We start from the raw sequence: 22,326 nt of genomic DNA on the forward strand, positions 1-22,326 counted from the left end.
GAAAATTATTTTTCAAGCAGAACCAAAAATAACAAATGATTTTTAAAATTTTGGATACACATAATACCTTGAAAAGTATTTCTCAAGGCATTACTTGCGGACCCAAAAAATAAATAATTTGACATTTTTGGTCCTGTGAAAAACAATTTTCGGCGCTGAGCATCTACGCCAACTTCATGGAGGTATTTCTACCTTTTATTAAATTTTTCCTAATAAATCGTATTTTTGTAAAGGAAGAAACGATGTACAACTTAACCTAAATAAAAAAACAAGTTACGGTGTCTTTCAATTTTTTACGGTAGTATTTAAAATCCGCTTTTAAACCTATAGTCAAATGCCTTGTAAAACTAAATACATCTCTAAACGGATGTAAAAACAAAAAAAACTATTTTTCAAATCGATGTAAACTTGAAAATCCGATCAAATCAAATTTTATTGCCAATAATCCTTACAGTACAAAAAAAAGATAACTAAAGAAGAAAATACATAGATTTTTCCAATATATCAAAGCTTTCTTTCTCCACGTCCGCGATGGTAAAGGCGGTTGCAAAAGAGTAATAAATCGAGACTTTTCCAGGCCGAACGTTTAGGTCTGGCCCAACAAGATAGGAGGACTGAAATTCAGCGAATGGAAAGAGGGTAAACGAAACGTGAATCTGTGAGGTTTGTCCAGAAAAGTCAGACAACGAAAAAGAAACACACCAAAAAAAGAGGCGTAAAAGGGTATCAAAAAAAAGGGGGGTCGAAATATTCTCTAGAGGTAAAAAAAGGGTAAGGTATATAGAAAGAGAGACAGAACCAGACAGTAAGAGAGAGAAAAAGAGAGTGGGAAGAGTACGAATAGTTAAGGACGAAAAAAAAAACACTGCGGGGTCAAAACTAACTCGAGGATTAACGTTGACATATCACCCAAGGAATGAGAAACATTCGTTAGGATGACGTGGGTCATTGCCCCCACCATGCTCTTTGAACTGTGAGGTATGCCAAGAGGCAGCTTGTGTGTCACGGAGTTTAAAATTAAAACAGGGTACACAGAGTGTATGTATGTGTGTGTGTACACACACAGCCACAAACCATCAATTCATCCATTCTCGAAAATGACGATACGATGTTGATGATAATGATGACAACGACTTCACAAAAAGGGCTTATATTACAAGCTGAAGAACCTCTGGTTTGTGCTCTGGTAAGCAGCATATTCGCTTACGGGGATTTGGACAATGAGATTTGACATATAGTCTTCTTGACTGTCATCTCAACTAGAAAGCAATATCGATTCTTTGAGATGCTTTCGTTATGTACTTATATGTGTTTAGTCACTATTGACTTTTGAAAGTTCTTACAACTTATATACAAAAGTATATATATGTGTTTACAGTATATAATATACAAAATATATAAGTGATTTTAAACCAGAAATTAGATTTTCAAACAGGAACTATAGACAATGTTTTAAAGAAGGAATTAGACGATTTCAAAAATTTAAAATCAGGATTTAACGATTTTTCAACTAGAAATTAAGTTTTAAATTACGAAATAGACGATTTTAAAAGTACACAGAAAAATATGCTATTGCATCAATAGCAGTTCTGCCAATGGTATAAAAATTATTGATTCAAAAGCATATGCTAAAGAATCTATAAAATATTTTACAAATTTTATACCATATGCTTTTGAATCAATAATTTTTATACCTTTGGCAGCAAATGCTATTAATTTAATAGCATATTTTGCTCAGTGTAGGGTTTATAAGATTTTCAGCCAACAATTTAGACAATTTTTTAATGTAAAAATTAAACGATTTTAAAAGTGGAATTAAAAAGATTTTAAATCAGGAAACAACAAATTTTTGAATCAGAAATTAAACAATTTTGAGCCATGAATTAGGCGATTTTAAAAATAGAGAAAAATTTCCATCAGCTATTAGAAAATTTTAAACATTGAGTCAGACAATTTTTGAAGCAAGAATTATAGACGATTTTAAAAGTATAGAATTCCAATTTTTAAAAGATTCAGAAGATTGTAAACTTGTAATTAGAAAATTTTATGACAGGACTTAAATACATTTAACCTAACATTTAGATGGTTTTTAACTATAGGAATTAGACAAATTTTGAATTAGAAATATGATTTTAAAAGTTAATAATCTCTTAGAATTTTGAAGATTTCAAACAAGGAATTAAATAATTTTAAAACTATAGAATATAGAAAAGATTTTAAACCAAAAATTCGAAGATTTTAAAACAGACAGTCAATTTATCTGAAGAAATAGAGAGATATTTAGGGGGAAATTTTCCAAATAGGGTACTTTTAAAGAACCCCAAGTGGAAAAAAGGGAGTTTTAGTCTATATATACCATTTTCAAGAGAAAAAAGTTTTATTCATCATTTGCTCATTTTTCTTCGTTGATCTTACGCATAGTGAACCTTTTTCTTTTTTCCACTTGTCTCATCGTACCCCAAGTTTTCCTCTCCCCACTCGTTTACATACTCACACACACACACATACACATACTGGACCGACACTCTCTTTTCATCTCACCCGCGTGTTCCATTTCCTGTGTGTCTCTAGTCTAACACATTTTTTTTCTTTTTTTTTAATATGTGTGACCAAGATGCAACTGGTGTACGAGAGAACTTCATTCCTCTCTCTTTCTCTGTACTCGAGGTACTTCGCTAAGTGTCCGAATGAACGCAGCCTTAACTTCAGGGAGTTATCGATCGTCTAACCACCGATGAATATACGCGTCCAACGAGCGTGAGTCACGGCGATTGTAAAATAAAATAAAAAAAAAAAAAAGTACTTTATCCGTCGCAACGCTAAGTCAAGCGGCAATACGGCGCCTCTCTTTGCTACACAAAATGAAAGGTTCGCGCAATTGCTTTTTAAAAAATGATCGGAAATCATTTTTTTCTTTTTTCTGAAACTACACTCAGAGAAAAGTTTTGTTTGAACCAAATAAACAATTTTTTTTTTGTTATTTCAAACACAATTTGTTTTGAATCAAAGTTTTTTTTTCAAACAAAATTTGTTTGATTCAAATAATTATTTATTTGATCTAAATAAACGCTTGGTTTATTTTAATCAGTTTTTGCGAACGATGAAAGAATTTAATTGAGACAAATAAACTTTTTATTGATTCAACTAAATTTGCCTGAAATTCTGAACGTTCAAATGAACGAAATAAATTTTTTTTTAAATTACAAACAGCAAAAAAAAATAAAAAAGTATGAATCGGTTTTCACCGTGTGGGTTAAATTTAATCTTCCGAGAGGTTAAAGGCAGTAGATATATTCTGCGTCTGCGCAGAAGTGTTTTGCGCAGACGCAGAATATATCTACTGTTTTTAACCTATCGGAAGATTAAATTTAACCCACACGGTAAAAACCGTCTCTATTGTAAAAATTCAATAAAATAATAATTCGTTTTTGAATATAGAAAGCAATATTTTATAACAAAATTTTGAAGTAAAAAAAAGTAGTAAATAAATTTTTTTTCTACATTTGAACGTTCAAAACTTCAGGCACATTCAACAAAAAGTTTGATTTAACTTAGCAATGCATTTATTTGTTTCAATCAAAATTTGGTTTATAAGACTTATTTTTTTTGAGTAGAAAAAATTATAATATGCAGAAGACTGGGTGTGGTCAGTAATTCAAAGGGAAAACTAAAAGAGAGAGAGAGAAATTTTATTCATTAAATTAATAGCTACCCCCGTGAGAACTAATCACACAACCAGATGCTTATAATCTTCCATTGATAAATATATTATATACAATCAAGATAACAAAAAATAATTAAATTGAAATTTTTTTTTTAATTTTTCAAATTTTAATTTCTAAATATATAATTCTATCTTTTTTTTTTATTTTTACAAATTTGAAACTAAATTACTAACATGAGGAAATTGTTAAATAATTATACGCAGAATTTAAATTAGGTCATCAGATTTATAAAAATAAAAATTATTTCGAATTTCTAATTACTGAAATTATATGTATTTTAAGATGGTAAAAGTAAATCAAAAAGTTTGAAAATTTTCAATATTGGCTCATTTTTTATTTACCAATTTCATTTCATATTGAAATAAAATTTTTTATAAGGATTGGAAATATAAATTAATGTAATTATAGAATTTCTGATATAAATTGCGATATATTATTTAAAAAATGAGCTAGTTATTTTGCGTTTTCTTTATTTTACTTATAATTTTTTTTATTATTAATAATATCTTTAATATTATTATTATTGTTATTATTATTATCATTACTATTATTATTGTAATATAGAGTATAATTAATATTGTTAAAAATCTTGTTATTTTTACCTCGACTATAAATATATGTATTTTTATTATTTTTAGAATAAATCAATAAATGTTTCAATAATTTTTTTTTTTTTTGAACGAAAATCTTTTAAAACTTTCTGTTAGAAAGACCTTTTTTTTACGTTGAAAAATTCTCAGACATATGTCACAATTTTCTGATTCTCCTTGACCCGCACACAGTAATTCTCGCGAGTAAAATAACGAACACATTGTTTCCGACCCTTCTTTTCAACTATATATGTATATTCAAATCTCAATCAACTCTTTACTAATTTTTATAGAATTCTTTGTGAATATTCACACAAAGAGAAAATTTTTATTCTCTTATTTGAATATTCAGAAAAAATTAAAAAAAAAAAAATTTTCCGTTAAATAAATGTAATTAAACAGTAGTAATTTGTAAAATCAAATAAAAAAAAAAATTCATTATTCTTAGAAAAATATTATAATTATATTCTCGAAAAAAAATAAGATTCTTAAAATAAAAAAAATATTCTTTAAAATTAGAATATTCTTAAAATAAAAATATTTATAATTTAAGAGTTATGTTCTTTATTTTAATTATATATTTTCAAACTATATACTCTCTAAATATGAATTAGTAAAAATGTTTACTAATTTGAATTAGTGACTCATTTTTTGATTTAGAATTAGTTAAATTTTACTAATTGTTAGTAAAATTTACTAATAATTAGTAAAATTACTATTTGAGAAGCAAAAAGTGAGTCATTAATTCAAATTAGTAAACTTTTTTTACTAATTCAGATTTAGAGAGTATACACACATAGAAAATCTGCCTTCTCATTAAATTTTTCCTTCTTTCGATAATAATAATTACACTTTCGATTTGTAAAAAAAAAAATTTTGACAATCTTTAAAGAAAAATCAAAACAAATTTTTTCGTTCCATTCAATGAATATACAAATTGCTGTTAATTTGAGTTTAATAACTTCCTGGCATTAAATGTTCCGTAATCCTAGTTTTCATTTATTTTTTTTGTTTGACCAATCTAACAAGAATTATACAATTAACCATAATTATTATATTTAAATTCATCGAATAAAAAAATTTTATTTAAAAAATAATTCTAATTTAATTCCTTAAAAACTAAACTAATTTCCTTTTCCTTATGACATAAAAAAAATATTATCAATCTTGTAGATTGTAAAAAGGAAAAAAAACAGTTACAAAGACAAAAAATATAATAATAATAATAATAATAATAATAAAAAAAAAGGAAAAAAAATTGAAGACCGTTCGTTGAAGCGAGTGTTATCGATTAGCTGATACCTGACAACGTTCTCGGAATTAGAGTTACGATCGTTCGTAAATCGTAAATCAGACAAGAGTGAATGTGTATAACGAGAACTTTCTGAAACTCTGCGTCACGAGCAATTCCAATTGGCGATTTTGTTCGACCCCACAGGCTCTCCCTCATTTTCCCTAGGCATCGACCTCATCGCTGACGAACGTGTATACTTTTCTGCCCTTCCCTTTATTTAATGCTTGCTATTAGACACGATAATCCACCTTATGTCTAATTATCCCCTTCCCCCACCCCTCTCTCACTGTTTCTATTTTTATTCGCGCAAAATAAAATTATTTTTATTAATACCAATAAAAAAAAAAATTACAATTTCATTTACTTTAAATTTATTATTAAATTACTACACAAAAAAAATAATAATTGCTTAATTTATACTTTCAACAAAAAAAGAAAATATCAGTTTTTAAAAATTAAAAAAAAATTTTTTTTAATATTTTTAAATTTTATATATCAGTTACTTGACTATTATAAAATAAATGTTAATTTTTATTAAATAATTATTCATCTTTTTATTTATTTATTTACATTAATAAACGGTTTTACACAAAAATAAACTATTTTTTTGTATTTATATTTAATTTGTACTATTTAACTTAGAATACAAAAAAATACAAAATTTTATTAATTTATTTGATAATTAATAAATATAACTCTGAAAAATCAATTATTTTTATTTATATTTATTTTAATTCAAATAGAAATTATTTGATTCAAGTAAATATTTATCTGATAGTAGTAAATTAACATTAATTAATTTAATAATATCTTTTTATTAAATTAATTATTATTATTTTATAATAATAAATTATTATATATTATAAATTATTTGATTCAAGTAAATATTCATCTGATAGTAGTAAATTAACATTAATTAATTTAATAATATCTTCTTATTAAATTAATTATTTTTAATTAAAAATCTTTTCTCATCAAAAAAAAATTTATTTTTAAAATTTCATCTTTAAAATAAATTTGAAATTAAATTTTTAAAAATTCAAGAAATGTAAATAGAGATTAAGCAAATAAAAAGAGAAAAAAATATTTCAACATGAAAAATAATGGAATCAAAATGAAGAAAGAAACACATATATTAATTACCGGAAAATAGTTGACACTGCGTCTGTTTTAGCTCTTTATTATTTAAACGTCCAGAGAGAAAGAGAGAGAATGATAAAAATGAATAAAAAAAATTTAAACAAAAAAAAAACAGTAAAAAAATTTTTTAATTCCGTAGCTTGACTACATTTTTAATTTTGTGGTTTGCATATACATATATATATATATATACCTATACAGAGCGCGTCAATATTCCCATTCTTCTCTGTTTTGTAACCACGGGATATTTTATGAAGAGCATTCAAGTCGGCAGTGCTCTGCTAATTGCTTCTAATCGTTTAAATTTTACTGAGTGACCAAACGCTTCTTCCCACGCGCACAGAATATATGAGCCCACGCATAGTCGACGCTATGTTTTTTTTTTTTATTATTTTTCTTTTTTTTCAATAATGAATGTGTCATACGTCTCTAAATGTCCGTCTCTTGGTTATATATATATATATAATTACATATGGAAATCTCACACTTCAAAACGATCAATATCTCTTTATGGCAATGGAATTATAAAAGGTCAAAGATAAACCTTTCGCAGTCACTTTACCAAAGATGGTTGTTGGGACATTTAACTATTGCGAAAATAGAACAATCATCGACTATAATAATCCATCTATTCATATTTTCGAATATCTATATAATTAAGAAAAGAATTTGTTTATAAAACAATTATTTTTCATACTAAAAAAATGTATTTCCTTTTAATTTTTTTGCAGAAGAGCGAAAATTTAAGGAGGATTGTGACAGTAACATAACCTCAAACTAAAAACTGGTTTTTAACGCAAAAAAAATTAATTTTAGTAAAAAAAATAATGAATAAAAAATAAATAATAATAATAATAATAATAATAATTAAAAAAATAAATAAAATACAAAAATTAGGAAATTTATCCAACGAAACAAAATACAAGAATAACTCCGCCTTTATATTTATCTATACACGGAGAAAAAATAATTGAGCCGCTGGATTCTATAGAAGGGCACGTAAATTTTTTCGGCCGGAAAACAAAGTCCTCTGGACACTCAAAATTCATTTTTCGAATTTTAATATTTTTCGAGCATATTCTTATACAGAATTCGATTGCGCATCTTTTTTTCTTAATAAAAAACTTTCCATCTTTTTCCGATTTTGAAATAGAAGAAAAAACTGGTTTTTAAGAAACTTAAAATTTAATTGTTTTTTTTTACTTCAACTCGCGCTAGCTATAATCAATTTTACGAGTTTTTTAATTTAACAAAATCGAAAATACCATTATACGAGCAGTTCTATTTGTTTTTGATACAAAAAAAAATCATTAAAATAGGATTGTTATTAAAACAATTGTTTGATGAACAAATAAAATTGTTATGAAACAATTGAAATAACAAAACTAAATTGTTAAATCGACAATACAATTTGTTGTATTAACAAAGCTTTGATCTGTCTAATAAAATTTGTTCAGTTTCTTCGCCTTCTATAAAATAATCGATACACAGTTTTCTGAGGATCTCAAATTGAGATCATAAAGTGTATCAAAATGGTTGATAATGCAACGTTTTGATGCTGTTTCTGGTCTCAATTTGAGAGACTCAGAAAACTGTGTAGCCGATTTCCGTAGGTCATATCACCAGTTTCATTTGCATTAAAATCTGTGGAACATGCAGCTTCTGAATCAAATTCTTTGAGCTGAAACCAAAGAATTATTTTGAGTTGAAATTTGTTGTTAAATAATATTTAATATACATTTTGTATTTTCTAAGATGAGGTTATGATCAATAGTAACCGAGTATAACTTTACCGATAAACGATGAAATTGTCTCTTCATTCATTCACTATACACTTGCATGAGCCAAAAGTTAACGTTTAAATGAACAAAATATTTTTTTTCAATCTACAAATTATTAAAAATTATAATGTCAATGTTAAATAAAACAGTAAATTAAACAATTATTAAATTAATAACTTCTTTTTAGATATACTTAAAACAATATTTTGTAATAAAATTCGTACTTAAAGAAGTTGTAAAAAAAATTTTGTTCATTTGAACATTCAAAATTTTTGGCTCATACATTTGCAATAGATTTCTCACTTTAACCGGATTCATTATTTAATAACACTTTGTCATTTAAAAAAAAAAAATAATAAAAGCAAAAGTAGCACATGTGCCAGAACCAAACGACGCGACGATCTGCACGCCAGTTTGCGAGAATTCAAAATGACCACGTGACATGGAACAATAAACCTTTCAGCTGAACAAATTCGGATTGTTCCATCAGCAATCGACAAAGAGTTTGCTTCTGTAACCGTTCGGAATTATAAACTGAACAAAACTGACAACAAAAAATTCCTATTGTTGTTAAAACAATATACATTTGTATTGACAACAATCCGAATTGTAATATCAACAAATCTACAGACAACAATCCAAAAATTGTTTGCACAACAATTCAAAAATTGTTTGCACAACAATCCCATTTTTCTCCGTGTAGTTGCGATGTTCAATAGCTTTGAACCAATAGCGCAAACAATTAAAAAAAAAAAAAAAAAAACCTTGGAAATGATTCAAAGATAATTAAGGTGATTGTCATAGTTGTGAACTTTTTTCGATAATACAATAAAAGGAAGTGTCGAGACAAAAATAAAAGAAGAGAAAGAGAAGAAAAAAAAGAAGGAAAAAAAAAACAATTAAGTACATTTTTTATAGCGGCACTAGAAACAGCGAAGCAAGCGCCTTATTACCGTGTCTTACGTAACGAGGCCGGGTGAAGTCATTTGGCTTCCTTGTTTCCGCTCGCATCCTATTGGAAACTATATAATATATATTATATATTATTCATCACACACAGAGTGTTAACCTAACCAACAACAAAAATTTCTCTTTAAACCTCAAAAAAAAATGTGTTTCTTTTTTATGTTTTTTTTTTAAAGGGAATTTTTTTTTTTTTTCCCCCACTGAAACGAATCTATGCAAGTTTTTTTTTTATTTCCTTTTTTCTTACGAACAGGTCCAATCTTTTGTATAAATCGACTATTAGTAAAAAACCGGTCACAACTTTTATTTTCTAAACCTCACCCCCCCCCCCCTTCGCCCCTCTCCTAACTCACTCACTTCTTATGCAGTATCTTTAAAAAAAAAAAAAAAAAAAAATGCGAAAGAAAGAACCTGGTGGAGGGTTTAATGGCGCATAAAATGCTTCAGTCGCTGGGGAGAAATGTCGACGTGTCGGTATATAAGACACGCCTTTCAAAGTGTCGAAACTCAAAAAATAAAAAAAAAAAATGAAACAACTTTAGTATTGACCTTTGAACTATTTTCAAAAAGCTTTTTAACATAATTTTATCCAGAAGAGAAATAATGATTTTTTTCTTAAATAAGCGTTTTTTTCTTACGTTGTTTAAAATACCGTGTTAGTAAAAAAAAAAATTAAGCTCTTTTTCACGTTTCTCGATCAACATAATTTTTAAAAGAAAAATTATTAGGGAAAAAGTTAATTATTTCCTTTTTTTCAATCGTTGATCAATAAACGTCGTTTTTTTTGAACGTGTAAAAAAATTTACACAAATGGACACTGAAAATCGATATAAGAAATTATTTTACAAAATAGAAATTAGAAAAACAAAATTTAAGATCAAGTTTCTTGAAAGAATGAGGCTAATATATTATATCGATTAAAATAGGGGGTCTCTCGGCGGCTTATTTTCAAAATTAACATATTCAAAATAGTTTTCAAGGTTTGCACTTAAAATAGAAGTGAACTATGGAGTTATCTAAATATTTATATGTATGTATATGTTTAAACAGTGAAATATTCAAATAAAAAAAAAATAATTATAAACCAACTGATAAAGTAATTTGTCTTTCTAAAAGAATAAAAATTACAAAAGAAAAATAAAAAAAGAAAATAAAAAAAAAATTTTATTACAAATTTAGAAGAAACAAAAATTATTATAATTAAATTATTATATAATATTAATTACAATAATAATTATTATAATTACATAATACCTAACGATAATAATAAAAATAAATAATAATAAAAAATAATAATAACGAAAATTATTATTATAAAATTATTATATATTAATAATAGTTAACAAGAAAAGCAAAAAATATATAATAACAAACGTGTTTTGAATATTATAACAATGTTAATAACTATTTTTTTTACACAAAAAAAAACATTCCGAGACTATAATATATAAAATACCATTTGGAAAATGAAAAAAGAAATTAACATCTCGTCGAAAAATCTCACACAAAGTCACAAAATGAATGACGACCTTGAGACATGCAATTCTATAATTATTTTATATTGACTATAATCTAGAAAAACACTTTTCTTGATTCTTGAATAGATTTTTAATAATTTTATAAAAATAATTTTAATTTTAACAAAAATTATTATACAGTATAAATACATTTAAATATTTAATAATAATAGCGGCAAAAAAAAATCAGTAAAACAAAATTTGATATAACAATAAATATATATACATAGAATTTGATTAAATATTTGTCGAACAAATCATTATAAAGAATCATGTTTGAAAAAAAAAAAAAACTGCATATACACCTTATCTAACAACCTTGTCCTGACATACTTTACAAACATTATCTAAAAACAATAAGATCCGCGTCCATTTTGCACAAATAACTCTTATATAATTGTCCCTGTTTGTGAATTTTAAATTTTTGATTTATTCTCAAAAAAAAAGCTCAATAACTCATACACGCCTATACTATCTTTTTATTTTGTCTGATGTGTATAAATATATATATATATATATATATATAAAGATATTGTTTGCGATTCACAGATCCGATAACATATGTTATTAATTTTCAAATTAAAATTAAATTTTTTAAATTAATACTTTTAATTTAGTTAATTACACTTTTTAATATATATATAATAATTATTATCTTTTATTTATTATTTTCATTAAATTTTCTTTAAAAATTAATAAATCGTTAATTGTATGTATTTAATAATAATAATAATAATTATGTATATTCGTTACGATAATACAGGAAGCAGTATAATTAATTTACCATACAAATGATTTATTTAAAAAAATGTTTTATATATTTTTTCGCAAAATTTAAATACTATTCGTCAAAAGCAGTTTTCCATGAAAATGCAGTAACATGAGTATAATACAAAACAATAGACAGTATATTTAATAAAAATAAAAAAAACCAGATGATAAAAACTGATAAAAAAAATTAATTTTACCTTTCAATTTACTTTACCGTTTAGATAATATTTTATTCAATAATAATAATAATTTATTTATTTATTGAAAATATAATAATAATAATAATAATAATAATAATAATAATAGTAATAATAATAATAATTAATATTAAAAATAATAAAAATATTTGATAAGAAAAACAAATTAAAAAATGCAATTTTTCAAATTTATTAAAAATTTTTTATGCAAATATTTTTTTTTGGATTATAGTAGATTACCTGATATTAAACGCGTGAATGTTATTATTTAATATATTCGATTTCATTCATATTCCGATATTCGATAGCAACGATATTATTTATCTTTTATTACAATTGAATCTAATATATAAATGTACTAGATAGTCAGCGGTGCGTTGCGAGCAGGATATACGAATTCAAAAAAAAAAAAAAAAACATTGTAAAACTAACATGTTATTTATAATTATCAGCATTTCGAGGTTTATTTCAAACGAGAATAATATTTTTAATTCCTTATTTGCCGAGTTGCGAAACCGAAATTTTAATGGACTTTTTAACACAGGAAACGAGAGTATTTTAATATAAATATTATTATTATCAATACTTTTTACATTATTATTACAATTGTTGTTATTATTATTTTTATATTATTATTATTGTATTTACACTAGAATAATTTTTATATTATTATTATTATTATTATTATTAATATATTACAATAATTGTGATATTATTTTATATATTTCCTGATTTTAATAGAAAAGGGTTTAAAATTTAATTAAAAAAAAAAACAAGTTTAATATTTACAAATAAAACATTTGCATTAAACACTTTTTTTATACACACTGTGTAATATTAATTGTAATTAATTTATAAACATATGAGAAAAATACAGTTAGATGGGAGAATAACGTTTTCAATGTATGCGTAGAGTTTAATTTAAATAAACCGAACCATTATGAGCATTTTATGAAATAAACTTGGAGTTATTTGACGTTTTGTTTACTTTATGAGACAGGCGCCCAACTTTTCACTTAAATTCATTTTGTGCTAGGCTGGAATGACATTTTCGGTCTTCCCCCAATTTATTACAATGAAAACTGTTAAATCTTCTTATGTATAAAACCCAAAATACATATATATATATAAAGTATTCATTCTTTATACAAGTTTAGGGAACTGTGAATTAGAATTTTCCAAAAAGAAAAAAAAAAAGATATTTACCTTTTTTTTATAAACTATTTAAAAATAGAATTCAAAAAAAAATAAAATAAATAATAATAATATATAAAATTAAAAATTAATTAAAATACTTGATTTAGGAAAATTTTTTATCAATTAAAAAATTGTTTTTATAAAAAAAAATGAATAATGAAACGTCAATAAATGATATAATTCTGATAATTTAATTGTTGTTGAGAGAAGAATTTAAAAGCAATTTTTAAATTTATGTCACGTCTTTTAGATATATATTTTTTTTTTATTTTCAAATTACAACAGAAAAACATTCTTCAGATTATGAATAATAATCATTATAATAAAGTTTTTGTAACAAAAAATCATTTCGAAAATTACCGTACGACATAAAAGAATCCTTTTTTTTTACAACAAAAAGTATATTAAAATTGACAATAATTATATTTACTTCATTTGACAATGAGAGAGACTAATGAAAAAAATATAATATTTTATTTTTAAAATATAATCATAATGTTATTTTCCAAAAATTTATCTATATCAAAAAAAAAATTCTCAAATATTAATAAAATACACATTGACAAATATTTTTTATTATTTAAAAAACGTAGAAAATTATGTCATTTTTTGTTTAAAAAATTAATTGCACTAATTTTTTATACTTAAAAATTAATTCATTAAAAACATTTTTAATTTGAAGAAAAATTAGTAAAAGTTAAAAATAAGTTTTCAAATTAAGGAAGAAACCCATTTGATTTACATCGTAGTAAATTATGTTCTTTGCCTGCGTGGCATTAATAAACTTAATTACCTACATTGTAGTCTCATAAGGTTTGTTATAGGTTTATAAGTTTACAATCAAAGGGTGATTAAATATATATAGAGACATATTATAAGAACGAAAAAAGCTTTAAAATTTATTTATAGAATTAAAGTAAATTTATAAGGTTCAATATAAAGGTTGGAAAATTTCATCTCGAAGTGACGTCAAATTAAATTTAGATTATTTATATATATTTACTTTTAGTAATTTAGTATTTATTTTTATTTTCATATTTATTTTTTTATTATTTATCATATTTCTTTTTTAAATTGGTGTCATATTGTTTTTATTGACTAGGTCAATTTCATTTCATTTTTTTTAAGCTTATTCATTTATTTAAATTAATGACTTGTTTTCATTCCTATGAGTATATATATATATTGACAATGTGCATTTTATTTAACTCTGAAAAATGTTGATCAGTAATTTTATTCTAAATTGTAAATCATCCGGTTTTTATAAAAAAAATATTTATAACTGAAAATGGTCACCAAAAATTATTTCGAACCGAAACATTTAATAATAATAATAATAGTATTTAATTTAATTAATAATAACATTTAATAAAACAATAAAAAAAAAATGTTGACCAAAATGAAAAAAAGTCGGAAAAACAATTTTAAAAATCCAATATTTACAGAGAATTAAATATTCTTTGAGGTTATAACACACACCGCATTTTCCAAAAAAAAAAACTGTAACAAAGTTACTACAATTAAATTTATACTTCAGTAATTTTATTCTTAAAAAACATTTAATGGGAAAAATTTTCTCTTTATATTTTCACTTAATAAATATACTGTTGATTTTAATTTTAACAGAAAAACACTGGCAATTAAAAAATAACACATTCAATATATATTTTTGTCGAATTTTTATTTTGACATTTTGTCAATAATATTTGGTTTGGTGAAACCGCGTGTCAAGAAAAGAAGAAAATTTACATTGTATAAACAATGCAATATATAATAATAATAATAAAAAAAAAATTCTCTGTTATTTTTATATATGTGTGTGTGTGTAAAGAAAATTCTATAGAAAAATGTCTTGTGGCTATTTACTTAGGGTGCATTTTTCTTTCTCTTAACAATGAGGAAAACCAAAGACAAATAATGATTCATATAAAATATTAGAAATTTTAAAAACTGTTTTTCCAAATAAATAAAATCCGATTTTAGTCCATTTTTTCTCTTTTAACACTCCCGAAAAATAAAAGAATAACAAAATATTATGTAAAATCAATGCAAATAATAGAAACAATGAAAATGACATTGCACTTTTTTTCTGTGAAAGAATAATAATAATAATATTCTCCGAGGGGGAAAAATAAAAAAAACAACAAAAATGCAGAGGTGGCAACGCGGCGAGCCTTTAACTCCTACATATACATGTATATATACTATCATGGAAACGCCGATTTTTATCGCCAACGAATGACGTCACACAGCTGAAACGCACACGTCGCCGTCGCAAGCACGTCAACGTCGAAAAGTCGTGCTGCGTGAAAAAATTGCGCGTTTCAAAAAAAATTGTTTTTTTTTCACACGACACATAATCCAAAAAATTTTTTCACAATACTATAATTAAAATATCCCAACATAACCTCAAATAAAAAACATGGAAAAAATTGTAAATTAGATAACTCACGTCGTTATAGAGGGAGGGCGGGGGACAAACATAACCTTACATAAGATGCGAATGGAATGCAGAAGTACCTTATGCCGGAACACGAGGTCCGAAGATCTCGCCCACGATGTCGCCGTGAAAGGTTATGTCGAGGTCGTCGTGGTACGACGAACAGTCTCGCTTTTCTCGGTCAGCGCAATGTTGCCTTTATTTTACTCCAGAGACAGTGAGAGAGAGAGAGATTGGAAAAAATTTGTCGGGGGAGGGAGAGAAAAAAAAATCACTTTTAATGAAAAAACACTCTCGATTTGTCGTCGGTCCCGATGTAACATAAATTGGAGCTCTTTTTTATTTTCTTTTTTTTATCACTTATCACCGAATCGCGCACTGAAATTTTTTTTTGATATCCCTTTTCTTCCTGTCACTTTTAACGATGCCGAATAATGTAAAAAGCACTGTTCTTCCGACTCATAGCAGCAATATCCACAAAAAACACACACAGAGCAAAAATATAGCGAGAGAAGAGTATAAAGCAGCTTCGATCCTCTCGCTGATGTGTTATGTAGCAAGCAAGAAATCCAAACCACCCACACACAAAACTCGCGAACGGTTTTTAGTATTTGAGAGATAACGACCGGTTGGACTTTTTTTTTTTTTTATATTTCTGTATTGTTATTGTGAATAAAATGTGTATTTATTACTGCAGCTGACGGGAAGCATCGAATGCGTTTCAAAGTGAGTGAAAGAGAGAGGGGGTGAAAAAAGATATAATATAGGCGAGCGATGCTGGTTAGGCGACGGAATTATTGCGACTGAGCAGCTCGACACATCTAGCGGGGTCCTGCCTAGCGCGACAGCGACTGTCTGACAGCGATGCCAGCGCCCCCCTTGCTTCCAGTCGTCGTCGTATGTATTCAAGTTCCCCTCCGGAATAACGCCATGGAGTCAGTCTGTCTCTGTTTTGCCTATATACATACTACACACACTTTTAGCTCTTGAGTCAGTGTTTCTCTCTCTTTATTGCATATACATTCTCATGCGCACTCACTCTCTTTTTGATGGTGTATACCACCCGCTCTCTTCTAATACATACACGTTTATTATAAATGTGTGCACACAAATTCACGCACATAGATAAACGATACCGCGAGGAGACCCTCTCCACAGCTCGATAGTGAATATTGAACGCATGCGCGGACGTTCTTCCCCTCTAGGTTGAGTGTGTGCGAGGAACCCAGCCTCTGCTTGTGCATGCCTGGAGAACCGGCAACAGGGTTAGGTTTGGACACTATCGCGCGTTGGTGGGTGGGTGGCAGTGGGTCGGTTGGAGGGGAGGAGGACGCGGATACTGTACATCGACGTAATCTTGTTTCGCCGGACGATAGAAAGAGTGGTGGTGGGGGGGAGAGAGAGAGAGAGAGAGAGGGCGCCGAAAATTCTTTATACCCACGCCGATGCCATGCACACATACACATATACATGGTTCAAGAAAGATCTTTTGGAATACGATATCATCGCGCGAGGAAAGAGAAGACCAGCTGAATTTCTTTTCTTTTTCGGCGCGAATATTGTACAAATATAGATATATTATAAAGTAGTTTTTTGTTGAACTATATATATATATATATATATATATATATATATATATCGATATTTTTTCGAATCAGTCACAACTTATGAAAGTAGAAAAGAAGAGGTTAGGTGTCACATGTGTTAAGTATTCATATATTTATAAAAATAGAAGTCAAATCTATACAATTTTACTGCTGTTTTTTACTGATTGTATGTGGATCATTATTTTATTTGAAGGACCTTGAGTTTTAGAACAGTATTTCAGTAAAATTTAATGCATTTAAAAAAGGAAAATATATAATTATAACCAAGTTTTTATTTATAATTATAAAATTAATTCTCTAAATCTAAATTAGTTAAAGTGAGCTACTAATTTAAATTAGTAAGAATTTTCACTAAATTTTTAGTCACTCTTTTACTAAAAATAGTTTAAAAAAATATTATTATTAGGACCAAATATAATATTAATATATAAATAATAATAATATCTTTTTTTTTGTTTCAGGCATACCATAAGAACAATAATTAAAATACAGAATAAAGATTACATACGATTCCACGTGAAATTTACATATGACATTTTGGATAGACCAATGTAGACCTAATTTCAATGACATCTAACTCTAAAAGTATTGAATTTAGGAATTTTTGCCAAGAGAAAAAAAAATTGCAGATTTTTATCAATTTTCGAAATATGCTAACAAAAATTTTTTAAAAAATTGTTATATAAAAAATAACGATTTTTTATAAAGAAAATTATTTTTTTTAACTTTGGACACAATTTTTTTTATATTTTTTTTATTTTTACATACCTTGAAATAATAAGAATATTTTGCAAAAAGTTTTATAATGGGCCTAATCATCCTTTTTGTTTAAATAATTTGTTTTTTTTTATTTTTCAAAATAAAAAGTTCTTTTTTTGTCCATTAGGATCTTTTGCTTTATCCATAGAAAATCAAATAAAAATGCATTTAATTTTGATAAAAAAAAAGAAAAAAAAAATTTTTTTTAATCAAATTATTTAAATAAAAAGGATTATCAGGCCCACTCTAAAACTTTTTGCAAAATATTCTCAGTATTTCATACCATAATTAAAATCCCCCCCTAGAAATCGCACATCCACTCTTACAGTCCAAATAGATGCGTGTAAGGAGAATCTGTAGTGATTTCCCCACTTGGTGCCCAAGGTTGTGTCCCTTCCTTGAGATAAACTTATTTTATTTCTATCTATTGAAAGTGATTTAAGGAAATACATACAGAACTAAATGTACACATTGTGATTTAAAGAAAATTAGTATTATTGAACAATAACAATTATTTTTGAAATTAATTGATATAATGGTAAAGCAGATTCAATTTATCAAAAATTAATCTTCTCCTTTGATAATAATGTAATTTGATTTATGTTATTCTTTACTGTATAAACTTATACTGAACTTTAACCATTATAGCGCCTACCTAGATTTAGTTAATATTTTATATTTTGTATTATTACTTACGTAACTATTAGAATTTAGGAGTACTTTTGTACGAAAGGGCATGTCCCGTTAATAAATGAAATTGAAATTGAAATTTCCAGGTATGTAAAAATAAAAAAAAAAAGTAAAAAATATCGGGTCCAAAGTTAAAAAAAAATTAATTTGTTTATAATCGAAAATTTGGGCACATATTTATTTATTTATATACATTCCACGCGGACCATTTTTTGGTTCATAAATGGGTAACAAAAAAAAATATAACATTAATAGTTTTTTTTTATATAAATGTAAAAAGTAAATTAAGCCTAAACTATAGTGATTGAGACTCTGAAGGAACCTAGACTGGAATGAATTAAACAGATCTAAATTAGGTTTAAATTTAGCAAACATTTGATTTATGTGGTAACAAGCAAAAAAAGTGGTGCATTAAAAAATGTTGATGATGGAAGATCTTTTAAATAAAAAGCAGGGTGTCTAACGGGCAGGGAAAGTCAGAGAAATTTCTGCAAATTTTTACAAAAATTAAAATTTTGTGTAAATTTAAAAAATTTTTAATCTAAAAAAACTTGAATGGTTTTTATTACCATTTGTTACTACCATTAGAAATTAATTTATTGTTAAATATGTCAGTAACCATATTTTTGTCCAAAGAAAGCAGAAATAAGGTTATTAAAAAGTCAGGGAAAAATCAAAAAATGTCAGGGAGGAGTCAGGGAATTTTTTTCTCAATCCTTGTTAGACGTACACCCTGAAAAAGGCTCAGTGCCTAGGTGATCAAGTAAATTATTCAATATTTTAAGCTAAAAATTTTAGAAATCTTTATTGTAAGTAATTGACGTCTTTAGAATATCTTCTATTATATTAAGTTAACAAATTTCCAAAAGCGACACCGACACCGTGAAAATCTATTTTTACTTATTTTCAAATTAATCAAAATACTTTGCCATATGCTTTTAGAAAATCTTACATACTTTTTTTTGTAACATGTTTTTTCAATTTTAACCCGAAAAAGGGTTATTTTACATTTTCATCCCAAAAAAGGGTTATTTTGCAATTTTTTACGAATTTTTGAATATATACCTTTAAAATCTCTTTATAAATGTTTACTCTGGATAATAAAAATAAAAACCGATATTTTAAAAGGTTTTTCGATTTATTATGAACATTTTTCTAAAAAATTTGCAAAATCTCCATGTGTTTGTGTGGCAATTTACAGCAATATAATATAATAGAATATAAAAAAAAAAATATTATAATATAATATAATTAATATTGTTGTTATAATTATAATAAATTAAAACATTTAATATTTAACAATTGTCATTTCATCCTTCAATGATACTGATCAAAGTTAAGATAAATTTTATACAATATTAATAATATATTAATTTAAATACATCGCTAGTTTATTATAAAAGGAATATGTGAAAGTCACCTCTAAATCCCGAATAGAAAAAAAACCCTCTACAATTCATGGTCACAAATTTTATAAGGACAATGTAACTGTGCTAATACAAACTAATATTAACTGTGTTAATATAAAAAAAATACGTATTTCACTTTTTTTTGCAAAAAACGAAAAAAAAAATATTTAACCGAATTTAATATCAAACTTAATTTTAAATTTATATTCATAAAAAAAAATTCTATTAAATTTATAAAAATAATTAGCGATAAGAAACATTAATTTGTGAAAAATTTAGTTACTGATTTTTTGTTACGAATTAGTTAAATTTTACTTTAATGAATTAGTGAAAAAAATTACTTTTGCTATTTTATTAATTTTCAATCGATAGTAATAATACTTATCTGGGCCTTGTTTGACGTAGAAATTGTACAAAATTTTTGAGTAAAAAAAAAATTAGCAATGTGTACATTCATTTATTCAAATATTATTAATTTTTTAATTATTAATTGTTATTTAACTAAAATAAAACCAATATACTTTATAAAGGGGTTGTTGGATGCGAAATTTAATAAGCTTTCGATTGGTAAGTTCAGAATTACGGTAACTTTATTTGTTTGTAAAATATTTCATTTTCGAATAGGGAAAACTGGTGAGGCCCTGATTAGTTTTAAAACATTAGTATAAAGATTCCTTTAAATTGTTAATCTTTCCTTTTACAAAAGTTAATGTTAAGAACTTAGTTTACTTATTCGTAGTTTATTTACATTTTCTTTTAAACAGGGAAAATAACTCCGCGATCCACGATCCAACACTGCCAGACGGCATTGTCGATAAGGTCGATGTTCAGCAATATAAACACACAAATCAGCCAAAGCGTTGCGTGTTTTTCATTAAAAATTGTGTATCTTCGTCAGTTTTGAATAAATCGATCTGAATTTTTCCACAAAACTTCTTCGATATGTGAGGAACAAATGTCTCACTGGAAGTTTTTTCAACGAAAAAGTTCCCCACAGACTTTTTGTCGGCGAAGATAAGAAAACGAGAGTACAGGTAAGTTATTATTTAAATTAATAAATAATTAAATAATTTACGGTTTTTAACTTTTTCATCATGCTATCGTCTTCTCTAGACCTAAATGCGTGGGTATACAAAATTTGAAGTAAATTCATTAATATTTGTCGGAACTGGAACGATTTGTGTTTAAAAATAAAATTTGTTGATTGAAAATATTTAGTTTTTCGCAATTATTGTCAAAACTATTCGTTCTACAAAAAAAGGTAAGGAAAAAAAGATGCGTCGTTTTATTTTATACAACGTAGTATATTTCAAAAATCAAAATTTTGAATTTTTTCGACTTTTTCATTCGTTGACTGCCTTCAGCGCGGCCGGTCCGAGCGTCCGTCTGGTTATTGCATTGGTGTCCTCAATTACGAACAATTTTATTAAAATAGGAATTTTCCTCTCAAAATGAGATTAGGTATACTTTATTCTGTGTATATTGAAACTTTTTCCATACCCACATAATATATATGGCTCTCAAAATATCGAATGTAACGGATTTAAAGATGTCAATATATCAACATTGTAGAATCGATGAGACGCATTGTCTCGAAATTTCTATATCTCGTTACCTCACGACTACTGTATGCATATACATATATACATGTTTGTGTGTGTGTTTTGAGAGGATATATATATATATATATATTCATATACAATATGTGTATGTATATAATGCAAGGATCATATGATAGAATCTGGTCTTGTTTTGACTTTTGGTCTTGAAAGTCAGCGGGGCGCGTGATTTTCGCGAGAAAACAATGATCGTGAATGCACCTTAAAAAGACCCTGAGGCAACGGATGTAATTCCGTAAGCGTACCCACGTCTGACCTTTGGCAAACGAGTTTTCGACACGCTTGGTTTCCCTTTCCCTACGTCGCGCTCCTCGAGTGAGAGAGAGAAAAATAATTGCCTCGACTTCGAATGTCTTCTTGAATTTCTTTCTCGAAGAATTCGATGCGCGGTATTATATCTCTTCTCTCCTTTTGCGGCTGTCTTTCTCACTCGCGACATTCGAATCGTGCCCGTACAGATATATTCGCAAAACTGTATGTAATCGCAAGAGCCGATTCACTCGCGCGCGCGGTTCCTGAATCTTTCTCTCTCTCTCTCACTCTTTCGATGCCTGCGCGATTAATGCTATCACAGAATTCGATAACATGGAGACTTTCCGCATTTTTTTTTATTTTTTATTTTTG

At 26.3% G+C, this 22,326-nt stretch overlaps 1 protein-coding gene across 8 annotated transcripts in view; it reads right to left on the reverse strand.

Annotated features, from left to right (window-relative positions):
* The window catches only part of LOC127278033 (uncharacterized), a 471,303-nt gene that overhangs the window by 355,280 nt on the left and 93,697 nt on the right, over window positions 1–22,326 (reverse strand). For 3 of the 8 annotated variants that reach the window (XM_051299538.1, XM_051299540.1, XM_051299537.1), the window contains exon 1: window positions 15,699–16,499. The exons of 2 other annotated variants lie outside the window; for them this stretch is intronic. The gene's annotated coding sequence lies outside the window, so the exon portion shown is untranslated. Of the gene's footprint in view, window positions 1–15,698; window positions 16,629–22,326 lie in introns of those variants that run through there. 3 more of the 8 variants (XM_051299535.1, XM_051299532.1, XM_051299541.1) reach the window with 3 other exon arrangements.

Source organism: Leptopilina boulardi, unplaced genomic scaffold (genome assembly GCF_019393585.1).
Source record: "Leptopilina boulardi isolate dan_hultmark-lab unplaced genomic scaffold, ZJU_Lbou_2.1 LbouV2_194, whole genome shotgun sequence".
NCBI lineage: Eukaryota > Metazoa > Arthropoda > Insecta > Hymenoptera > Figitidae > Leptopilina > Leptopilina boulardi.